The sequence below is a fragment of the Myotis yumanensis genome, unplaced genomic scaffold, assembly GCF_028538775.1.
Source record: "Myotis yumanensis isolate MYYU_CA2020_CCGP unplaced genomic scaffold, mMyoYum1.0.hap1 SCAF_13, whole genome shotgun sequence".
In the NCBI taxonomy this organism is placed as follows: domain Eukaryota; kingdom Metazoa; phylum Chordata; class Mammalia; order Chiroptera; family Vespertilionidae; genus Myotis; species Myotis yumanensis.
Window position 1 is genome coordinate 36,308,527 of NW_027223764.1, and position 16,736 is coordinate 36,325,262.

General features: G+C 40.6%; 1 pseudogene; it reads left to right on the forward strand.

Annotated features, from left to right (window-relative positions):
* Positions 1–9,193: 9,193 nt before the first annotated feature.
* On the forward strand, positions 9,194–12,765 carry LOC139022186 (tigger transposable element-derived protein 1-like; annotated as a pseudogene).
* Positions 12,766–16,736: the final 3,971 nt, after the last annotated feature.

A 16,736-nucleotide genomic window follows, 5' to 3' on the forward strand; every position in this document is an offset into this window, starting at 1 on the left:
CTAGTACTTACTAAAGCTCCTAAATCAATTTAATTAATTGCTGTTAAATGTCCATGATTTAAGCCACAGATTCACTCTGTGAAACAGCACCCCCCAAAGTGGGGAATCACTGGGAGTCTGTCCTGTCCCTATTTTCCCCATCAGCTAAATGGTCTCTGCTTTTATGTTTGTTACATTCTAAAATTCCAGCAACCGACAAATAGTTGACAACAATTACTACTGCACCGAAGATAACACCACTACTTAAATATACTAAATGCCATCAAGTGTCACCACTTAAGTAGACAGATTGTCTACTCTGCTGAAGAAGAGTCAAGAGTGGCTCAATCTTCTAATTACCATGCATATGGGGACCTCAATCTGTCTCAACATTAATCTTTCAAGAGATACCAAAGTGAGGCAAGCATGTAGTTCAGCCCTTAGTTTTATGTGATACAATTCATGTCTCATTTAACCATTCATTCAATATAACTATAAATATGTTTGAGTACTTACTCTACCCAATCAAGGACACTATCGATATATATAAAAGGCTAGTATGCAAAGTGTCCCCTCGGGAGTTCTACCAGGAGACCGGGAGTTCTATCACTCGCTATGACGTGCGCTGACCACCAGGGGCAGTGCTGAACATGGCGGGCAACCAGCGGCAGCAGCGGGGCACTAAGGGAGCAAGGGAAGGAGAGGCGGGGAACCATGAGGTGGCGGCAATGCGCAGGTGGGAGGGGAGGGGGAGAAGGGGGAGGGGGAGAGGCGGGGAACCTGATGGCCCTGATAGCCAGCCAGGCCTAGGAAACCTACCCGTGCACAAACTTCCAATAATTTCCAATATTTAGATTTTACAGACCAGTAAATTTCCAAAAATATCTGATGGACTAACAAATGGTGCCAACTTTTCTTTTGCTGGGGAAGATCAGTGGATCTCCCAGTGAAAAAATGGAACAGAACTGATACAGGAGTGGCAGGTTAAAGGCAAATGCAAATAAATGGACAAATCTACAAGATGAGAAAAGTGCAAAAGTAAAGAACATTCTCTGATCTCAAAATTAATGTGAGAAGAAGATTTGAAATGGCAATTCTTGCACACCCTCAGCCAAGTTACTCAAGCTTTGAGGAGGAATAGCATCAGAGTTGTAATAACTAGACAGATTCATTGCCCAGCTGCCTCCTTCGCCCAGATTCCCAGAGATGGGCCCACATTGCCCTACCTAAGGCTTAGCCCCTGCCAGGGTCTAAAACCAACTATCTTGTAGACAGGAAAATCTTGCCGAGTAATCCTGAGTCCATTCAAGTCAGCTCTAACTCTAGTTTTGATTACTGGGCCTGCACCGTCTAGCCCCGAGTCAGTTACTCTCTTCTTACATGATTCCTGATGCCTACCCTTTGCTCCTTTCCCAATAGTCTGGGAGTCTCCAGATGAACATTATCCCCCTAAATCTCAGTCCCCATGCCTAGGCTGACACCTATAGCTAGTCATTCCCAGAACCAGCTCCCACCTTGGTCAAACAGGATTTGCTGCTTGCTTCTCTTCCTCCAGCTGGGAAACCCCTGCTAGGCTCTCTCTGACTTCCTGCCAGCCATCCTTTCTGTTTGCACCTAAAAGTATTGCCTATTATCTAAGAAAACTGGCTCCAAAGGATCTGGCAACCCAACCCCAGAAACAGTGTGCAACACTTTGCATGCATATGTGCGTGTGTGTGTGCGTGTGCGTGTGTGTATGTATTTCTTGAGAGAGCTCTTAGCGTTTCTCAACTTTTAAGAATTCCTTCTACAGCTCTGAAAAGGCAAAAAACAATCCAAAACCACTGTTCTAGGGCAGCGATTTTCAACTGGTGTGTCACAAGAATTTTTAAAACATTAAATACCTGACTAATCAGGGGCACTGACCTCTCTTCCCTCAGACTGTCAAATAAAAAAAATGACAGCAGTCAACACAACAATAGTCGTGAATGAATTGAAATTATAGCTATTTTATGTCAGATGGGCAAAAGATAGATTTTTTTTTTTTTTTTTTTTTTTTGGTGTACTGCAGAATTTTAGAAATTAGTTTAGGTGTGCCATGAGAAAAAAAAAAAGGTTGAAAATCACTGCTCTAGAGTCATTTTCCTGGCTGAGAAATCTGAATTGTATATTCCAGGCTGGTATTTATTCTTATTTTATTTTTTATCCTCAGTCTTTAATGAGGACAAAGTATATACCAAGTGTTTGGAGAAACCCAGATCCAAGTCCAGTTTTCCTGTTTCTTTCCCAGCTCACTTCTGGCTTATGGATCATCCTCCATCAAACTACTTTTACATTTTCCTCTGCTGGTCCTGCTACCCACTGGCATTTCTGTTCTTAAACAAGACAATACAGTGCTTGGTGCATCATAAGCCCTCAACAAAAATGTCAGCTATTCATCTTATTTCTCAATTGAGTAGGACCTCTTAGTTTAGGAAAGTGCACATTTCCATGTCTGTTCTCCCTGGAAAACATTATCATTTTCCGAAAGGAAAGGTAAACTCCTCCAGGTGGGCCCTTAGTTTCCACAAGCCTCAGAGAGGCTCAGAGATGATACTTGTGGTGCTATGTCACGAATGTGAAGAAGTGAGGGGCCAGAGGCCAATGCCTTAATAAAATGTGAAGTGGTTATGTAAAGTTTGCGGGGTAGGCACCCCCTTCATCCTAGGAGTCTTCCTTCATCCCTTCCTATTGTCTCTCTGTTCTCCTCACCTTCTTCACTATTTGCTGAAATCTTAGCTGGTGAATGAGGAGCTGATAACGGCGGAGTATGGGAATTCATTAGTACTCTCAAAGGGAGCCTCAAGGTCTATGCTAAGGTCTTCTCAGATCATCAAGCTGGCCCAGCATCCCACATGGCTTAGGAAGGAGCAGCCCTCTGCCGCCGTGTTCAGAATATGGGCCTTGGACTTGATGCTTGGACTATCTCCACCTCTGGAAACCAACTCCACCAGGTGGGTTTTGTTCTGAGTGGTGCCACATGGGTAGCTTCCCCTTCTACCTCAGAAGAGATAAGGCCTTAGATCTTTATCCTACTGTAAAAACCTTAATAATGTGACTCTTTTTTTTTTAATCCTCATCTGAGGACATACTTAGAGAGAGGAAGGGAGAGAGAGCGGGAGAGAGAGAGAGGGAGAGACTTCTGCATACTCCCCAACTGGGGAATCAAAACTGCAACCTAGTTATGTGCAAACTGGCAAACTTTTGGTGCAAGGGACAATGCTCAACCAACTGAGCCACTCTGGCCAGGCATGTGTGTATATTGAGTTATAGCTCAATAGAAAGAGTTCCTCTTACACTTTTTTTTCCAATTTTTACTCAATTTCTTTTCTTATATATTCCCCCTTATATATTCTCTCCCTTTCCTACCTTGAATTAAGTCAACAGGGTACATATGTGGTCCAGATAGTTATTTTCGTGCACAAAATCTCAACTTGGAAATATCAAAAAAATTATCAAGCAAGTTACTGTCATGGAAATTCTAATCATGAAGCAATTCTTACAAATTTCTGGAAATGTTTTAACCCCATGATGCAGTAACACACCTAACTTACTAAGTTTTTATATTTGATAACAACTGTGGCATTTAATATTTGCCTTTATTCAAAATGGAAACTCCGTAATTCAATACAATCAAGTGACTCTAATTTAAATAGCAGGGCCTTTTGGAAAACAGAGACTCACCTCTCAATGCAAAGAACAAATATTTGCATTACCTATTTATATTAAAATATGCAGAAATTTCCCAAGCATTCAGCCAACTTATAAATTTTTATAACTTCTTTGAATTGTTAACATTTTTTTTAACACACTGCATTATTTCAGCTTTGTGAAGGGCTCAATAACAATCTTTCTGGTCAGGAAAAAGGAAAGGACATTAGAATAAAGAATGCAGAATAAATAAAAACAAAACAGTACAGCCCGTACATCCACTCACACAAAGACAACTTTCATGGTGAGCTATAAGCAATTATAATAACACAATGTCCTTCATGTTGATTTCAGCAGTGAAAAGAATTTCTCTAGTTATTGAAGACTTTCCTGGCCAAGTTTCAGAAAAAAAAATCTGATTCTATCCCAATCTGACTTCTGTGCAATGCGAGTCATGCACATTTTAAACGCTGATATATAATGCTGCCTTTCTTCTGTGAACTGTTAACAGCTGTAGAAACTATTATAGCCGGCTTCAAAACATGTCTGTGTAGTCAGTGCTCTCCAGACACTTAGCAATCCCAAAGCTATTCCTGGACGCACTCGGATTGCAATGCGAACACAAAGTTTTGATTTATGTTGGTAATGAAACAACAAACTTCTGATCTTTCCTCTAAATGGCCATTCAGATTACATGAACAGCATGTGCTTCAGGGGAAAGTGGAGGGCAGAATTTGCAGAAACAAAAAGGAAGCAAGAAAATAAATGGAGGGGCCACCCACAGTTACCTTAAGGAAAACCCACAGTCGTCGGCACACAGCACTGTACTGGAGTTATATCTTGTGACCACAAGAAACACTTGTGCTTGAGGAGAAAGAAATAGCAGCAGAGGCTTTGGATAAGGAGGTGACCCAGAGAGAGCATGTGCTATAAGCAAAAACATGTGCAGAGGTGGTGATGGACATTAACATACCCAAGGTGCCATCCTGGCTATGAGCAAAGATGCACAAAGACCATGAGAGACTCATTTAACTAAAAGTTCCACTTCACTGAATCATGACCAAAATCCCCTGAAACTGACAAACTCGTGCAAGGGAATTTTTTAGTTGTAGCAATCCAACCGCCCCCAAAATCACAATGTCCATTGGAGATCTTCTTTAAGCTATTAAGTTCCCTTATTCCACATTTGCCATCTATAACTCAAATACATGGGGATGCTTCCCTAAAATGCATGGTCTCAAGCTAACCATTACAGGATGCCACCCAATCCTGCATCTAAGTTGTTCATAAAGAATGGAAATATTGCTATGTGACTAAAATTCAAATAATGCCCACTTCTGATGATTAGTGATATAGCACGAAGAAGTCACCATAGGATATATCCCATAATCTCTGTTTTCCAACTTAGAGACCAAGAAGGTGGTAAGTTTGTGCCTTCTTAAGTCACTTGTTTACTTCCTTCGCTGCTGGCTGAAATGAAGAAGAAAAGCCGCATTATTCATTCACTTCTCATCACTAAACCCTTTCTACACCAAGCACAGAAATAGACACCAGAAGAGTAAGAGGCCCAGTCTCTGTCCTGAAGGAGTTTCAAATCTAGTTGGGAAAGAAACCATGAGTAGGTTTAGAAAAGAGGTAGGAAATCAAGTAGATCCTGCAGGGTTAAGGGTGTATAAGAATGGAATAATCTGAGTGAGATGGAGTTGAAGGGCTGTATGTCGGGCTCTCTGAAGCCAGAGGCAAAGTATAACAAAAATGTTGGGGGAAGAGAAGTGATGGGATAGCCGTAGTACCTACATGAGATACTGTTCATTGCTTTTGTACCAGTCAATATGTATTAAGTTGCAAGTAATAGAATACCCAACTCAGTCATTTAATCAACGAGGGCATTAAGTTACCTCACATAACCAGAAATTTGAAAGTAGGCAGTTCCAGTCTTGGTCCTGTGACTCAGGATCTCTTATCTTTCTGTTCTACCATTTGCTAAGGTGACAACTTTCTCCCCATGATGGCTCTCCCATGTTGTTAAGAGTGCTGCTATAGCAAATGACATCCCATTTACGTTAACGGCAGGAAGATAGGGTAAGGGAGGTCCCAGTAAGCTCTTTGCTAGCACTTGTCCCTTTTATCAAGAAAACAAAAGCTTCCCCAGAAGCCTCACCCCTAGAGGATTTCTACTTATTGGCCAGACGGTATCAGATGGCTACCACTAACAGCAAGAAATGTGTGTATCTGCTAATGACACTACTTTGATAAGCTTGGATAATCCAGAGTTGGCCCCAGGAGTCAGTAAAATGCTGCCAGAAGAAATCAAGTTTCATTGGCAAGGAAGAAAAGAGTGAAAAGGTGAAAATGGCCGCTGAGTAGTCAATGAATAGTGTCTTCAGTGCTCCCTTGCTTTTCTTTTCTATCTTGAAAAACTTACTTTCTTTTGACTGTTACAGAGTAACAGAAATATGGCTGCTGCTTTTCATGCAGAGTACGTCTTTCCTGTTTCCAGGAAACACTTTTCTCTTTCAGCGCCATGGAATCATTTATTAAATGAGACAGGAGGTGTGCTATTCAAATATATAGTGCTTGTAATAGACAGTATTAGCTGCCCACCCTACAACCCTTGCCCCACTTCTTCACTGTTAATTGAATCCTGATCTCAATCGCTCTTCATATGACCTGTACTCAGTGAAGATGCCCCTTCAAATGTATGGTGGGTGAATCTTCATCTAATCCAATCATAGTAATTCTATTTTTCAAATCAGTCATTGTTTTAGGAATCAACGTGCAACATAATCTGGCCAATGATTTGTGAGCGGAAGTCTGCTAAGGATCCTCATTAAAAGTTTTCCTTCTTGATAAGAGGCAAATTAAGAAACTTCCTCTCAAAGTGCTGACTGGAGCATCAGCAGCCATCTTGCAACCATGAGGAGATAAACCTAGGAAAAGGCCAACATGTTGAGAATAACGAAACAGAAACTTGGGATATTGATATCATTGTGGAACCACTAAATTAAACAACACTGAAACTGCCTTACTGCTGGGCTTTCATTTTGTGAGATAATAAATCCCTCCTTATGTAAAAGACTTACAGTTTGTTTTCTATGAGTCCAAAGCACCCTCTCTGACATGATACTATCCTTATTAGCATATGTCCCAGGTTCTAAATTTTCGTTAATAGGCTCATTTCACCTGCAGCAGCATTGAGCTCCTATCAACTCCCAGTTATCTGGAGGACACTGTGTAGCTCTTTGATACACTCAAGCTGATTTATCATCATGTTCCATGCCGCCACATCAGCCTTAGCAGAACCAGATATTCTGAAGTCCATGTGGTCATGAACGCCAACCTCAGTTGTGGTGAAAAAAGGTTTTGAGGCTCTTTGGTTCACCAGTTAAAGAATCTCTATTTCCCCTCAGCCACCCACAATCTGCCTACAGTGAGGGTGTCTCATTAATTGTAAGAGAGGCCACATACACTGTTCCTGAAGCCACAGGCAAAGGGGCATCAAAAGCTTTAAAAAAAAAAAAAAAAAGAGCTATGAAATAGTTTGACATAAAAAAAGAAATTTATCCTAAAAAAAAAAAAAAAATGGCTATGACTTTGGGTTTTTATTCTTATAAACTAAAATATAATATGTCTGTGCACAAATTATATGGAGAGGTGAAAACGCTGTGGACACACAAAAATATATCCAGATACAGATGTTTTATAAGTTGGAAAAATAGTATTTTATTCTATTAAATGATTTATCATAAATTATCTTTTTATAGAAGAATTTATAATATCGTTAGAGGTCTAAAATGTCAACTAACACACACACATTTTTTCCATAAACAAAGTTGTCATGCCCAGCCACATGCTTGTTATATAAGAAAATCTTGCAAAAGAAAATCATGTATCATTCTTTTTTCTTCTAATATGTTTCTATTGATTAGAGAGAGAGGAAAAGGAAGAGGGAGCGAAACATTGATGGGTTGCCTCCCCAACTGGGGATTGAACCTGCAACCTGGGAATGTGCCCTGACCAGGAATCTAACCTTTTGGTGCACAGGACAACGCTCAACCAACTGAGCCATGCTGACCAGGGCATGTATCATTCTTAATAGCCAGGGCTCCCAGAGATAAAATCTCTCTCCTGATGGTCAATGAGTGTGCCTTCTCTGAAGCCCATTTCAGGATGCTTTAAAAATGCCCCCTCGCTTATTTCTTGCATGAGGACACTATCCTAAAAGGGCTCTAAATAAATACTCTCTACCTCATCAGGGGAAAAAATACACTGCAGTTTTTGTCCAAGCTTATCATGCCTATGGAGCCTTAACAGGACTTATCACCAGAAGGACTTAGGCCCGGACTCCCAACTGAATGAGGCAAAACACTTTATTTCTATCTTTAGAACATAGTTTTCTGTGCACTCCTAAAACTTGTTTCACATATTTACATTTCAAAACTGTTTTTTAATCAAAAAGCTTTTCAGACCAACTATGACTCTTAAAGATACCTAGAATCATGCAGCCAGGAGGGGACATGTTACCAAGAGAGCTATTGGGTCCAACCTGCTCAGTGCCATCTTTAGATCCATGGCTGAGGTCAGAACTGACAGTGGAAACCAGACCTGTTCCTCGATGTAACAACCCAATGCTGTTTTCTGGACCAAATAAGAGAACCATCAGTGACTGTAGTTCAAGATGAAGGGAGGAATGGAAAGCACCACAGCTGGTTTTTAAACATATAGAACAAAAGTTTTCAACCTAGAAAGGGGGCTAGATAGGTACTTCGGGCAAGTATACGTTTATCCTGAGGATGATGTTATTGGTTAAACATGTGGAGAACTCTTTTGTCATTTCCTTCAGGACCTTCAGCAAGTTCTTTAGAATATCCTCTATCATAGTGAATCTTTGTCAGTTAAACATTTCTTATGTTTTGGGGTGGGTGAGAGGCGTTTAAGGGAAATAATGGGGAGGTTGAGGTAGCCGACAATCTTTTGAAGGACAATCCAGTGAATAAGGCTGGTTACTAAATTCTGTTAGTGCTGTTTTACATTGCACACCCTCTATCAGGAAAAGGATAGATCCATTAGGCAGAAAATCAGTAAGGCCACAATTGAACTCAACAACACACCAATCAACTGGATGTAACAAACATCTAGAGACTACTTCATGCAACAACACAGAACACACATTCTTCTCCAGCTCACATGGAACATCATCAAGATCGATCACATTCTGTGCCATAAAAAGACAGACTAAATCTGGGGTGACCTTACCCAGAGGATGATGTTCCATTCCCAGTCCCAGGTTTCATGAAAGAGCTCTCTCTACAGTCAGTAAGTCCAGGAAAGGAACTAGAACATGAGGAGAGTGGAAATATGTTAGTTCACATGCAGAAGAGAAAACTTAGAAGTTATAGGATAGTTAACTGTCTTCAAATATTTGGAATGAGTCTTGAGAAAAGCAGAGAAGATATGTTGCATGTCAAAGGAAGATCTCTGGCTGCAGATTAGAGGAAGGCAGTTTCATGAAGAACTTTTACCAACTGCACTATCCAGTCAAGGGATGGCCGCCTCGCCCATATATGGCCAACAATGGGCATTCCTGCACTACGAGGGCTACATGGAAGTCGGTGGCCATCGGTCAGGGAGCCCCGAGAGACAGGCCTGCAGCTGGAGTCAGAAGACAAACCAGATGATTGCCAAGAGCCCCTTCCATAGTTAGTCCCCAAGTGGTGAGTCATGAGGTTTTGAGACTGATTTTCTCTCACAGCTCATATACCATCCCTTGGGGTTTTTAAAAATAAATGGCCTTTTCTCCCGAAGATTGTTACCCATGAAATTCCCTCTAACATTTGTGAACTAACATCTTCTCCCAATTTCCACACTGCCTCATTCACTAATCCCCAGGCCTCTTTCCAAGATATTAGATAGCAGTTAACTTGGTCAGAGTGCCAGTTTCAGGTATTGTTTCCCTATATTTGTCTCCTTCCTGTAATTGTCTCACTGTGGCTCCTTAGATTCTGAATCTCCTTAATGAGCTGCTGGGCTAAAATTGGCCCTTTGCCTGGCATGGGGTTTCCCCAGTCTAGAGGTGAGAAAAGACACATCACAACCTGTGGCACCGGGGAAGTCCCAAGGCCTCTGGAGAGAGCTGAACTATTTTATTTTCAATATTAAACAGAAGAGGAGCTTGACTAGTGGGTGTGGAAGAGAGGGGAATTTTCAGTTGTGAAATATTAACTAGATACTATTTTCACAATAAAAGATCATTTATCTTCATTGACTCACACATACACATCTCTTTGGTCAATCTGTTCTTTTTATCAACTGTCCAATATTCTGGCAGCACCTTCAGAAGAGCCAGGCCCAGGGGTACTGGCATGACAGCTAGGTTATATATTAGCATCTGGACCAGGCAGAAAACTTGTGATTGCTTTTCTAAAATACTGAAGAAATCTTAGTTGTAGGCAATGTCTAAATATTTACCACACACCGCAGGACTTGGACAAAGTTTTGAATAGCTTTCATACATTAACATTTCACTGACAGATGAAAGTGAACTTTGGAATAAATTTTCTCACTTTCTGTGGATTAGAATTTGACACTCCTCAAATCATCTAGGTATTTTTAATAAGTCTTCATAGTAACATCCACCTTTAACAGACCAGAGAAGAAAAATCTGGACGAGAGTCTATGTCTAGTGAAGACTATGTCCACTTAGAGTCCAAGTGCATGGTGTAATGAAACAGAAACAGCTTGCACAGGTCTATAGGCATACCTTGTTCTATTGCACTTTGCTTTATTTAACTTCTCAGATATTACATTTTTTACAAACTAAAAGTTTGTGACAACCCTGCACTCAGCAAGTTTATTGGCGCCATTCTTTTCAACTGCATTTGCTTATTTTGTATCTCCATGTAACATTTTGATAATTCTCACAATATTTCAAACTTTGCATCCTTATTATATTTGTTATGGTGATTAGTGACCTTTGATACTACTACTATCATTTTTGGAGGATGCTACGAGCTATGCCCATATAAGAGGGCAAACTAAATAAATGTTGCGTGTTCTGATTGCTCCACCACCCTGCTGTTCCAGTTTCTCTGCCTCTCCTCAGCACTCCTTATTACCTGACGCACAGCAATATTGAAATTAGGTCAATAAATAACCCTACAGTGGCCTCTAAGTATTCAGTAAAAAAAAGAGTCACATATCTCTTACTTTAAATCAAAAGCTAGAAATGATTATGCTTAGTGAGAAAGGCATCGCAAAAGCCAAGACAAGCTGAAAGTTAGGCCTCTTGCACCATACAGTTAGCCAAGTTGTAAATAAAACTTTAAAAGTTCTTGAAGGCAATTAAAAGTGCTACTCCAGTGAACATATGAATGATAAGAAAGTGAAACAGCCTTATTGCTGATATGGAGAAAGTCTTAGTGATCTGGATAGAAGATCAAACCAGCCACAACATTCCCTTAATCCAAAGCCTAACCCAGAGCAAGCTCTAACTCTTTAATTCTCTGAAGGCTGAGAGAGGTGAAGAAGCTGCAGAAGAAAAGTTAGAAGCTAGCAGAGATCAGCTCATGAGGTTTAGGGGGAAAAGCCATCTCCGTAACATAAAAGTGCAAGGTGAAGCAGCAAGTGCTGATGTAGAAGCTGCAGCAAATTATCCAGAAGATCTAGCTAATATAATTAATGAAGGTGGCTACATTGAACAATGGATTTTCAATGTAGACCCCCAAAAAGACATATTGGAAGATGATGCCATCTAGGACTTTCATAGCTAAAGAGGAGAAGTCAATGCCTGGTTTCAAAGCTTCAAAGGACAGGCTCTCTTGCTAGGGGCTAATGCAGTTGGTGAACTTAAGTTGAAGCCAAGGCTCATTTTGAAAGGCATAGGGCCCTTAGAAATTATGCTAAATCTACTCTGGCTGTGCTCTATAAATGGAAGAAGGCCTGAATGACAGTACATCTATTTACATGGTTTACTGCATAGTGTAAGCCCACTGTTGAGACCTACAACCCAGAAAAAAAAATTCAAAATATTTCTGCTAGCCCTGACCAGTTTGGCTCAGTGGCTAGAGCATCAGCCTGTGGACTGAAGAGTCCCAGGTTCGATTCTAGTCAAGGGCATGTACCTTGGTTGCGGGCACATCCCCAGTAGGGGATGTGCAGGAGGCAGCTGATAGATGTTTCTCTCTCGTGAATGTTTCTAACTCTCTATCCCTCTCCCTTCCTCTCTATAAAAAAATCAATAAAATTTATTTAAAAATATATATTTCTGCTCATTCACCATGTACCTGGTCACCCAAGAGTTCTAATGAAGATGTACAATGAGATTAATATTGTTTTCATGCCTGTTAACACAACACCCATTCTGCAGCACATGGATCAAGGAGTAATTTTGACTTTCAAGCCTTATTATGAAGAAATACATTTCCAAGGCAATAGCTGCCATAGATAGAGATTCCTCTGATGGATCTGGGCAAAGTAAATTGAAAACCGTAAAGAATTCACCATTCTAGATGCCATTAAAAACATTAGTGATTCATGGGAAGAGGTCAAAATATAAACATTAACACAGATGATAAAACCCTCACGGATGATTTTGAAGGGTTTCGAGACTTCAGTGGAGGAACTGAAGAGGTGGAAGAAATAGCAAGAGAACTAGAATTAGAAGTAGAGCCTAAAGATTTAACTAAATTGCTACAATCTCATATAACTTTAAGGGATGAGAAAATCCTTCTTATGGATGAGCAAACAAAGTGGTTTCCTGAGATAGAACCTACTCCTGGTAAAGGTGCTGTGAAGGTTGTTGAAATGACAGAAAAGGCTTTAGCATATTACATAAACTAGGTTGATTAAACAGTGGCAGGGTCTGAGAGGACCGACTCCAATTTTGAAAGTTCTGTGGGTAAAATGCCGTCAAACAGCATCTCATGCTACAGAGAAATCGTTCATGAAAGGAAGAGTCCATTGATTGGCAAACATCATTGTTGTCTTATTTTAAGTAATTGCCACAGCCACCCAGCCTTCAGCAGCCACCATCCTGACCAGTCAGCAACAGTTAACATCAAGGCAAGACCCTCCACCAGGAAAAGATTATGACTCACTGAAAGCTCGGATGATTGCTAGTATTTTTTAGCAATAAAGTATTTTTTAACTAAGGCATGTACATTGATTTCTTAGACATAATGCTACTGCACACTTAATTAACTACAGTATGGAGTAAATGTGACTTTTATATGCACTGGGTAACCAAACAATTCATTTGCTTCACTATAGTGGTCTGGAACTGAACCTGCAGTATCTCTAAGACATGCCTGTACTCAACTGCTAACTAGCTAGGATGAAGAACCGGAAGTCTGTCACTTTTTCTAAAACCTAACAAAGGGAAGTTCTTGGTTAAAGAAACTAGCATTGCCAAAACCGGTTTGGCTCAGTGGATAGAGCGTCGGCCTGCGGACTGAAGGGTCCCGGGTTCGATTCCGGTCAGGGGCATGTGCCTGGGTTGCGGGCGCATCCCCAGTGGGAGATGTGCAGGAGGCAGCTGATCGATGTTTCTAACTCTCTATCTCTCTCCCTTCCTCTCTGTAAAAAATCAATAAAATATATTTAAAAAAATAAAAAAATAATAAAGAAACTATCATTAGGAGATGGAGGAGACAGGAGGTCAAAGCTGTTAATTCTAAGCATCTGGGTCCACAGCCAGGGGCTGAACTCCAAAATCAAGGCAAGAAGAAAGGAGTAGGGTCCACACAGGTTAACACTCTTAAGAGCCTATAGCTTCCTTTGCCGCCCCATCCCCATTTGCAACATACTTATAAATTGAGTCTACTGACAGCAATACATTTGTCTATCCTGGACTGCTTTTGTTCTTCCTAGACTACACAAAAGTGATGAAGGTTCTCTGGGAATGACACACAGAGATGTTCAATAGAAAAAATATTAACACCAGGAAAAGACAGATGATAGGATGTGTGAATTATTAATACAAAATCATCTTGAGTACACATAAAAATGAATCCCCCAAAACTAGTTTATTCAAGCCACCAAGCTTATTCCTGCATCTGCCAGGAATGTTTGACCCAGATCTTAACATGGCTGGCTCCTTCTTGACCTTTAGTCTAGTCCAGCTCAAATGCTACATTCACTGAGAGGATTTCTTAATGGGAAGAAATCCAGACTACAGTAGTCACCCAGTTACCTTCACTCTGTTATCTTTATCCCAGTACTCAGGTGTTTTGAAATGATCTTGTTCCTTTGTGTTTTTTTCTATTATCTATTCCCCCTTCCAGAATGTAAGTTCCATGCAAACAGGAATCTTACCAGTCTCTTCACTATTATATCCCTCGCCCATGGAAGAGTATCTAATACATGGAATGGGTATTTAATACATTTATTGAATGAATGAATGAATGAATGAATGACCAAGTCAGGGGTGGAAAGTTATGAGTTTCTGGCAACTCAGAATAGAATTTCTTGTTTTTAATGGATTTTTCTAACAAATTTTCTTGAGAAGAAAACTCCAGTCCCCAGTAACACCAGGTAAATGAAGCATGTAATTGGGAAAACCTGTTGTCATTGAGATTATCTAAGCAATTTAAAGAATAAAAAATTCTACGTACATGCTATTATTAAAGAATATGAATTACCAGACCATAAATCACAATCATAAAATAAAATATTCTCTTACTTACTGTTTCTGACTAATACACCATTACTTCATCTTTCTTCTGACCCCTCAAGAAGTGGACACATAAGGACCACTTCTTTACTTCTTTTTATTTTATTTTTACAGTTTACATTGAACATTATTTTGTATTAGTTGCAAGTATATAGCATAGTGGTTAATCATATTTACTGTTTCCCCCAATATTTCTAGTACCCACCGGCACCATGCATAATTACTACAATATTATTGACTATTTTCCCTATGCTATACTTCACATCCTCGTGACTATATTGTATAAACAGCAATTTGTATTGTTACTCTCTTCACCTTTTCCACACAGCCCCAGCTTCCCCTCCTCTGGCAACCATCAGTCTCTTTATTTCAATAGCAACTTGGGAAGAGTAAGACCAGTAACTTTTAAGTCTACCAGGTGCATTATGTTGCACTCTAAGCATCTTTTCACCACCTTCATCGTGTGAAATGATTTCTCTTTTATCTGTCCCCCTCCCGCACAAAATCTAAGCAGGGTCCCAAAGCTACATCCGGACGCACCAGAAGATTGGTGCTTTATAAATGTATTATCCCAACAACAGTATTTCTTGCTATACCAATGCAATTTTAACATGCTCAGAGTCACCTGCTAAAGTGTGAAAATTCTGCAGTTAAGAGAAATTCCAGAAAGACTTTTCTTCACAGACAAAATAGACATTGCAGTATGAACTGTACTTTCTAAAATAAATAATTAGAAGCCAGTGCCAACGGGCCAAAATAAAAATAGTTGCATCCACCAGGCTTCCTAAATTATTTATGAGAAACTAAGTCGTACAGTGGGGCTACAGCTAAATGGAAAATTCATTTTCGCTAATCTTGTTCATTTAGGCAGATAATTCTCTGTTTTAGCTTTAGAGCAAGAAAACTGCACCATTAACTAAAGTCCACTTTATATATTTAAAAGAAAACGTATCTGCTAGGGGTTGGGCTGCCTGTCCCTGATTTCCAGCTACAGTGCAGAGCTGTAGGCCTCCCCATGCAGGAGAACAGACATCTGTGCCGGAGAGAACACACACGCTGACTGACCTTATCAGGGGGAGAGGCCATAAAAGAGGAGACGCTTGTGGGGAAGTTCAGGCAGCATTACCTGAGGCTGGAGAGAATTCCATTAAGTAAGGCAGACTCTGTGACCCTATGGACTAAAAAAAAACACTCGGCCAAACAGAAAAGTGTGTAACTCCTCAGCAGATGCACGAGTGGGAAAATAGGGGCTGAGCCTTTGCTCTGTGTTTTTCCACCTGAAATCCTCTGCTCAATCCCTTCCATCAAGTGCTCCCAATTCTTTGGAGGAGACCTGGGCCAAGCTGCACACCCTCAGAAAAGCTTTTACTAACGCACCTTGTGGAGAGCTGGCTTTGATGCATCTTGTGAGCACCTACTTGTCTTGATGAATGGGTGCTGTACAAATCCCCAAAACCTGCTTCTGTTCTCATTCTGGCCCCCGTGTGTCCTGTCTTAGCTACATTATAATCTCCCCATTGTCAGGGATGTACGTGCCGTACTACTTCCCCACAGAGTTCAGTACAGTGCTTTCACAAAATGGTTATTAATGAAAGCATGCAGAATGACTCAGACAATTATATTCTCACTAGAGGCCCGATGTATGAAATTCGTACAAGAGCAGGCCTTGCTTCCCCCAGCTGCCGGCACTGGCTTCCCTCTGCCACCTAGGCCCCGGGCTTCCCTCCAGCCACCGGCAGGCACCTGGGACCTGGGCTTTCCTTTCAGCCCTGGCTTTGTCAGTAAAGTCTTCCAGAAGGACGTCGGTCTAATTAGCATATTATGCTTTTATTATTATAGATAGGAAGCTCAGTGTGGGGAGCTACTGAGGGCATTTATGAAAATACCCTGGAACTGGCTTCAGCATTCTTGCCATCAGATCTTCAGATCTTTCCCTATGTTTTAGAAAGTTCCTTTTAATGGAGCATTATTGTAATCACTAGAAATTTTTTTGTTAATTGAATATAAGCTGGAACATCTACTTATGAGAGATATTAAATTTCATGAGTAGGGCCATCCGTTAAGGCACCCACTGAGTGGGGCTGAAAGGTCCATCTTGCAGGCCTGAAACTGACATGCTAGACAGCAATGGAGGAAAAGCAGTCTCCACACTGCTCAGCCTCCTCCGTCAGCATGGATGTCAGGTTTAGATGTCAGGTAATCTAGGCGATACTTCTCCAAACTTTTAGATTTCATTTACCTGTAACTTTTGAAAATCAACTTGGGATACCCAACATAGAGTTACAAAGAAAGTACATTAAAAAACACACACACTACTATACAGTCTACTAGAGTCTTTGGTGCTTTAACAACAACAAAAGGGATGTGAAGATACAGGGAGTAGTAGGAAAAAACAAACTCTGAAACATGGCAAGAGCAA